This window comes from Nuphar pumila, chromosome 6 (assembly GCF_984573655.1).
Source record: "Nuphar pumila chromosome 6, dmNupPumi1.hap1.1, whole genome shotgun sequence".
Taxonomy (NCBI): Eukaryota; Viridiplantae; Streptophyta; class Magnoliopsida; order Nymphaeales; family Nymphaeaceae; genus Nuphar; species Nuphar pumila.
Genome location: NC_143254.1, coordinates 86,009,872 through 86,016,936, shown reverse-complemented (window position 1 = coordinate 86,016,936; position 7,065 = coordinate 86,009,872).

Genomic DNA, 7,065 nt, shown 5'->3' with positions numbered 1-7,065 from the left:
AAAGATACCGGTTCTTAATGTGTTGCTTTCCTGTTGGGCACACTAGTCACTAGGCAATGGGCTTGCTGAGGCACCCGGTCCAGTCCAACCATCACACAGTCCCAATTTTGGGTGCATCTCATGGTGCCAAATCGAGCTATTGATGCTGTTAAAAACTAGACCCCAAGGGATGAGATGAGCATCGTTGTTCAGCTAAGAAACAAAAGGGTTGCTCTAGATTCACAATACTTCTCATCATTCCTCTACGTGAACTGGCACAGCCATAATTAGCAAATTGAATATCTAAAAAAGTAATGAAACTCCATCTCAAGTGCGAATCTAATTTTACTGCAAGCTCGGGTCACATGGGGTCTTCAATTTGAATCACACTTCATGTACCCTGCTTTGATTTCAAATAAAACTCTCTCTCTCTCTCTCTCTCTCTCTCTCTCTCACACACACACACACACATATATATATATATATATATGTATATATATATATATATATATATATATAGAGAGAGAGAGAGAGAGAGGTACTTAATAGATACGTCTTTGATGAAAACACACTATTGCTGAGCGTCCATTCAGCATTTTTTATCCGCAAAAATGCTGAAAAACCATGCAAAATGCTTTTGTAGGTCTTTAGCGGCGCTTAAAAATGCCATTAAACACAAATCCAAAAAAAAATGTGTGCATCCTTTTGGGGTTTTTAGAAATGCTTCAGAAGCGCAGCTAAAGACCAAAAAACATGCTTTTGGTGTTTTTTTCGCATTTTTTGCATGTTGACCATCCATCACGTCTGTGCAATGAACGGTCTGTGTGCGTGCGTTCTCATCACGGATGGATTAAACACCTACCACTTTTGTGTGTATATATACCCCCTTCTCTCTCTTTTACCATCCATTTGCAAAGGGGATTGTCAAAACATAGGGTCTCTATCTCTCTCTTGTGGATCGACTGATGAAAATGAATCGTATCCCTGCCTATTGTGGAAGCTGTTCGTCATGGCATCAGGTTATTCCTCTCTCTCTCTCTTCAGATCCTTTTTTTTCTTTCACAGGTGAATTTTCTAAGTCATGATGATGGTAATAGTTGAACATTAAGCTTGATCTTTACGTGTGCATCTTCGTTGATGAATCAAGAGAGAATCAGGCCTTATTGTTCTTAAAAGGCGATACCAATGGGGCCAGGCCCCTTAAGGAACATTCATCACTGGTTATCATGGGTTGCAGCTTGTTGGTGGTGTTTGGTTTATCTACCCATGTACCAACAGTCCAAAAAGAAAGAAATTAGCCACTCTCACCAAAGGAAAATCCTGATCTCCTTGCTCAAATGGAACTCAATTTCAATCCACAGAAACAAAACGCTCGTTATTGATGGAAAAACAGAAAAGAAATCAGACGGAATGTGAGAGAGAGAGAGAGAGACGCGTGGGAAGAATGATCTCCAGGTGATCCGACCACCGCGGCAGGGATGCAATCAGCCTCTGGTGATTGATTTGCAAAGGAGACAGGAGAGACCCACTGTTGATGGAATTCATGGAGAACTGTGAAAGAAAGAGTAGAGGCAACCAAGTAACTTTACTTAGTAAACTGCATTTGAAATGAAACAGGCGAGGGTTTGAGAATTATTATTTCATTATCTAGGGGGGTAAATGTAAAACCTGAAAAGTAAAGCATAATTTTGTAAATTGCTCTCTCTCTCTCTCTCTCTCTCTCTCTCTCTCTCTCTCTCTCTCTATATATATATATATATATATATATATATATATATATATATATATGAGTTAATCTAATATTAAACCAGTTTAGATGATTCAATCTTAAAATGATCACATCACCCTTAAAATAATGACTTTCTTTAAGATGCTTTGATAACTTTACTTTTTGAGGTAAAAAATGTAACTTTGATAGCTTTATAAAGTTACGTTTTTAAAGGTGTTTTGACTTTTCAATTTCAACAATGCTAAAAATAGTATTTTGAATCTATTTAATGTTAAATACAATTAATTTAATTAATTACATTAACCATATATATATATATATATATATATATATATATATATATATATATATATATATATAGGCAGAGCTGTGTGTGTGGGGGGGGGGGGGCGAACTGGGCTGTAGCCCACCTGCCTCCCGGCCCAGTTAAAAAAAAAAATTTAAAACCCAATCCTAGCCCAGCTCTGACTGCAGCAAATAGTTTGATTTGTCCATATGAAATAGATTTTTATTAATAATTGTAGCCATTTTTTATTTTATCTCAAAAAAAATTTGGGGAGGGGGGCGCTGCCCCAGAACCCCAGACTATATTTGTTTTGAATGACATGATTATGACAAGCAATTAGGTTTTTAAAGGAGTTCAAAAATCAACAACCCCCAATGTGCCAAAATTTTATAACTTAAAAGATCACATTTTTACATTAGAAAAACATAATTCATGGCTTGATCCTTAGCAAACAAACCATGTTGAACACATCTCCATGGTTAGATTGAGTCGATAAAACTTGCACCAATAATTTCTAGTTCATTAGTTCCTTACCTTCATTAATAGCAAATACTCTCTCTCTCTCTCTCTCTCTATATATATATATATATATATATATATATATATATTCTACATTTTTCTAAATTAAAATAGAATTAAACCCATATATACTGTTTTCCAATTTTTTTCACTTGTTAAGCTGTCCTTTTTAACGAAAAAACATTTTAATTACTTATTCAATATACACTACTAACCACCATATGCTCACAGTGTTGGCGAATCCTGTAAAACAAACATTGACAGGAAGCGTACCTGAATTCGCCATAATGCATGTAGGAAATTCGGCATTCTCCTTAGCCGGTCGACGCCCACAATGAGCCCAGGCCTTAGGTCGACGGTGAGCAGGACCCTGTTCCGCTGTATCCGAATGCGGAACTGAATTTGGCAGGGTAAATGCTATGAGTATCTCATCATCCTCGTAGCCCCTAACCCCTTATATAATGGGAGATTAGGCAGTTACATGAATGTGGTTTCTCCACATTCACGTAACTCCCACCTACTAACCCCATTACGTGGCCACTAACGTGACCCACTAATGGGTGTCAATCCGGGTCACACTATGGGTTGGACCCATAACCCATAATGTCCAACATTCTCCCACTTGACCCATTGACACCAAAAGTGTACTAAATCAAGGTGTATACCGTTATCTCGATTTAATTCTTTATGTAGGTTCACATGCCACCCTTTATCACAAGGATGAATCGTATGAGCCATGTACTACACTACAATTCACCTTCAGTGATTAGGCATGTAAAAAATTACCTTTATGAATAGGTTGGTCTCTCACCTATTTTATTGGTCATTTAATATTGTTATTCTGTTATTCTCTCTAACCCATATGAGAGATTTTTTATGCAAAAACAACAATAACACAAAACCTTAGAGAATCAAAACATAAACACAAATGTGATCACATAATGTATTGTCATACATCAGAAGGAATAAAAACGACCCATCCCCTTTACATGTTGAGAATACAATCCCGGTGCTAGCCCTTTAGTAAGGGGATCCGCAGTCATTTTCTTCGTCCCAATTGTATCAATACATACCAGATGATTCTTAGTCATTTCTTTAACAATAAAATATTTTAACTCCATGTGTCGACACGATGTTGAGCTCTTGTTGTTATTTGAAAAGGACACGGCTGCTTCATTATCACAAAAGATCTTTAGTAGTCTCTTAATAGAGTCCACTATACCAAGACTCATAATGAAGTTTCTTATCTAAATGGCATGTGACGAAGTCTCGTATAGAGCAATAAATTCTGCCTCCATGGTATGACCAGCAGTGGTAGACTGTTTTCCACTTCTCCATGAGACAGCACCACCCGCTAGAAGGAAAATGTATCCAGTAGTGGATTTTCTACTGTCAATACACCCTCCTAAGTCCGCATCAGAGTATCCAACGACCTCTAGGTGGTCAGCTTTCCTATAGGTCAACATATAGTCTTTCGTTCCTTGTAAATAACGCATGACCTTCTTCGCTGCCTTCCAGTGCGCAATGCCTGGATTTGACTGATATCTACCAAGCATTCCCACAGGAAATGTTATATCAGGTCGAGTGCAGGTCTGCGCATACTGTAAACTCCCAACTGCTGAAGCATATGGGACACAACATCCATCTGAGTCTTCACAATATCATCCTGAGGACAGTCCTTTAAGCTTAATTTATACCCTTTCACTATTGGTGCCGAACAAGGAAAACAATTCACCATCCCATATCTTTTAAGAACCTTAAGGATATAGGATTTCTAAGATAGGCCAAGGACACCTTTAATTCTGTTACGACAGATCTCGATTTCAAGGACATAAGTGGCCTCACCCATGTCTTTCATATCGAAATGAAAGGAAAGAAAATCTTTTGTTTCATGTAAAAGACTCAAATCATTAGTTGCAAGAAGAATATCGTCAACATATAAAACCAAAAGTATGAACTTACTCCTACTAGTCTTAATGTAAATACATTGATCAACAATGTTTTCATTGAATCCCAAATTCATAATTACCTGATTGAACTTCTTATACCACTGGCGGGAGGCCTGTTTAAGTCCATAAATTGACTTATTCAATTTGCAAACTAAGTTATTTCAGTCATCTGTACTGAAACCAGGAGGTTGCTGCATGTATACCTCCTCATCCAAATCCTCATTCAGGAAAGCAGTTTTCACATCCATCTGATGCAGCTCTAAATCAAAATGAGCTACGAGAGCCATGATTATCCTCAATGATTCCTTAGTTGAAACAGGAGAAAAAATCTCATTATAATCAATGCCCTCTGTCTGTGTGAAACCTTTTGCAATAAGCCTAGCCTTGTACCTCTCTACATGACCTTTAGAGACTGTTTTGGTTTTATAAACCCATTTACAACTAACAGGTCTAACTCCATCAGGTCGAGGTACAAGATCTCACACTCGGTTCTTTGCCATAGAGTCAAGCTATTCTTTCATGGCATTAATCCAATGTGTTGATCTTTCACTTTCAATGGCTTCTGCAAATGTGAAAGGATCTTCATGAATGTCTATGAAATCATTTGACTCTTGTAAATACACCACATAGTCTGGATGGATATCAGATTTCCTAATTCTGGTGGACCTCCATACAGGTACTACAGGTGGTTCAAAATGAGCTTTTGTATCCTGTTGTTGTTGTATATCCTCATCAACAACCGGATCTATTTGGGATTGATGTTCATTGACTGGACTTTCCCTTACATTACTCGAAGGAACAATGATAGAGAAAATTGGGTCTTTATCCTCAGCAGGTGTGATACCTGAATCCTGCATTTTTCTCAAAATCAATATTTTGAGATGCATCTATTCCAACAAAACCATTTTCAAGAAATTTTGCTTTATCTGTTTCCACTATCTATGGTGTATGAGATGGACAATAAAACCTAAAGCATTTCGATCTTTCTGGATAACCAATAAAGAAACCACTAGTTGTCCTAGGATCAAAAGCTTTTATATATGGGTTATACAATTTAGCTTCTGTTGGACATCCCCATATGTGCATATATGATAAAAAAAGTTTTCTACATGTCCATAACTCGTAAGGAGTCTTTGGAACCACCTTCGTAGGAACCTTATTCAGAATATGCACTACTGTCCTAAGAGCTTCACTCCACAAGGTCAAAGGGAGGTTTGAGTGATTCAACATCGCTCGAACCATTTCTTTAAGCGTATGGTTTCTCCTTTCAGCTACACCATTCTGGTAAGCACTACCAGACATGTTATACTGAGGTACAATGACTTCATCTTTTAGAAACCGCACTAATGGACCTTCCTTTTGTCTCATCTCAGTGAAACGACCATAATATTCGCCACCTCTATCAGACCTGACAATTTTAATAACTTCACCGGTTTGTTTCTCTACTTCTTTCTTGAAGTCCTTAAAAACCTGAAAGACTTCTGATTTTTTTCAGATAATAAGTAGATATACATATACCGTGAGAGGTGACAAAATATTTTTCACCCGTATAACACGGTGAAAAAGGGCCGCAGACATTTGTATGCACTATTTCTAACTTTTTATTGTTGTGTTTGGCATCTTTCTTATATGTGTTAGACTGCTTAGCCTTTATGCAGTCAACACATGGCTCTACATTCGTAAAATCAAGAGATCCAAGGATTCCCTCTTTCACGAGTCTTTGGACTCTCTCTTTCAAGATATGTCCTAACCTCCGATGCCAAAGCAAATAGGATTGATCATCCTTTAGGCCACATTTATTGTCAATCGTTGTGTTCTCAATAGAGTGAGATTCTTGAATTTGGAATTTTGTTCTTAATCGATACAAACCATCACACATATATGCAGAACCTATATTTATTGAATTTTTCATAATAATAAGTTCAGATTTTTCAAATTTAAATACAAAGTCAAACTTATCAAGTTTTGAAATTGAAATTAGGTTCCGACTATAAGATGGAACCTAAAAAGTATCGACTAAATCCAATTTAAATCCCGACTCCAACACAATTCTGCAGGTCCCAACGCTCTTGACATGTGAACACATCTTATTTCCTGAGAAGATGCTTCTTTCATGCTCTGTTGGTTCCCTTTTGTTCAGAAATGCCTGCAAAGAGTTGGCAATGTGCACCGTGGCACCAGAATCAATCCACCAACTATGCAATGGAACATGAATTAGATTGCACTCATGAGAAATGAATGACTTATTACCTTTATTTTCGAGCCACTTCTTGTACTTCAAACAGTCCACCTTCTTATGCCCTTTCTTTTTGCAGAAGAATCACTTTATAGAAGGGCCTCCTAATTGGGATTTAGCTTTCGCCTGAGAGTTTGAACTCTCCCCAGTGGCTCTCTTCTGATTCTTCCTTTTGAATGAGCTTTTTTTTTGCCTCGACCTCTGTTTATCTTTATGAGAGGCCATATGTGCACTTGGCACCCTCTCACCCTTCAATCTATCATCTTCCTCAACACACTTGGCCAAGAGGTCATTAAAAGACCACTCATCATTATGTGTGTTGTAGGAGATTTTAAAGGGTCCATACTCAGTAGGTAACGAGGTTAAG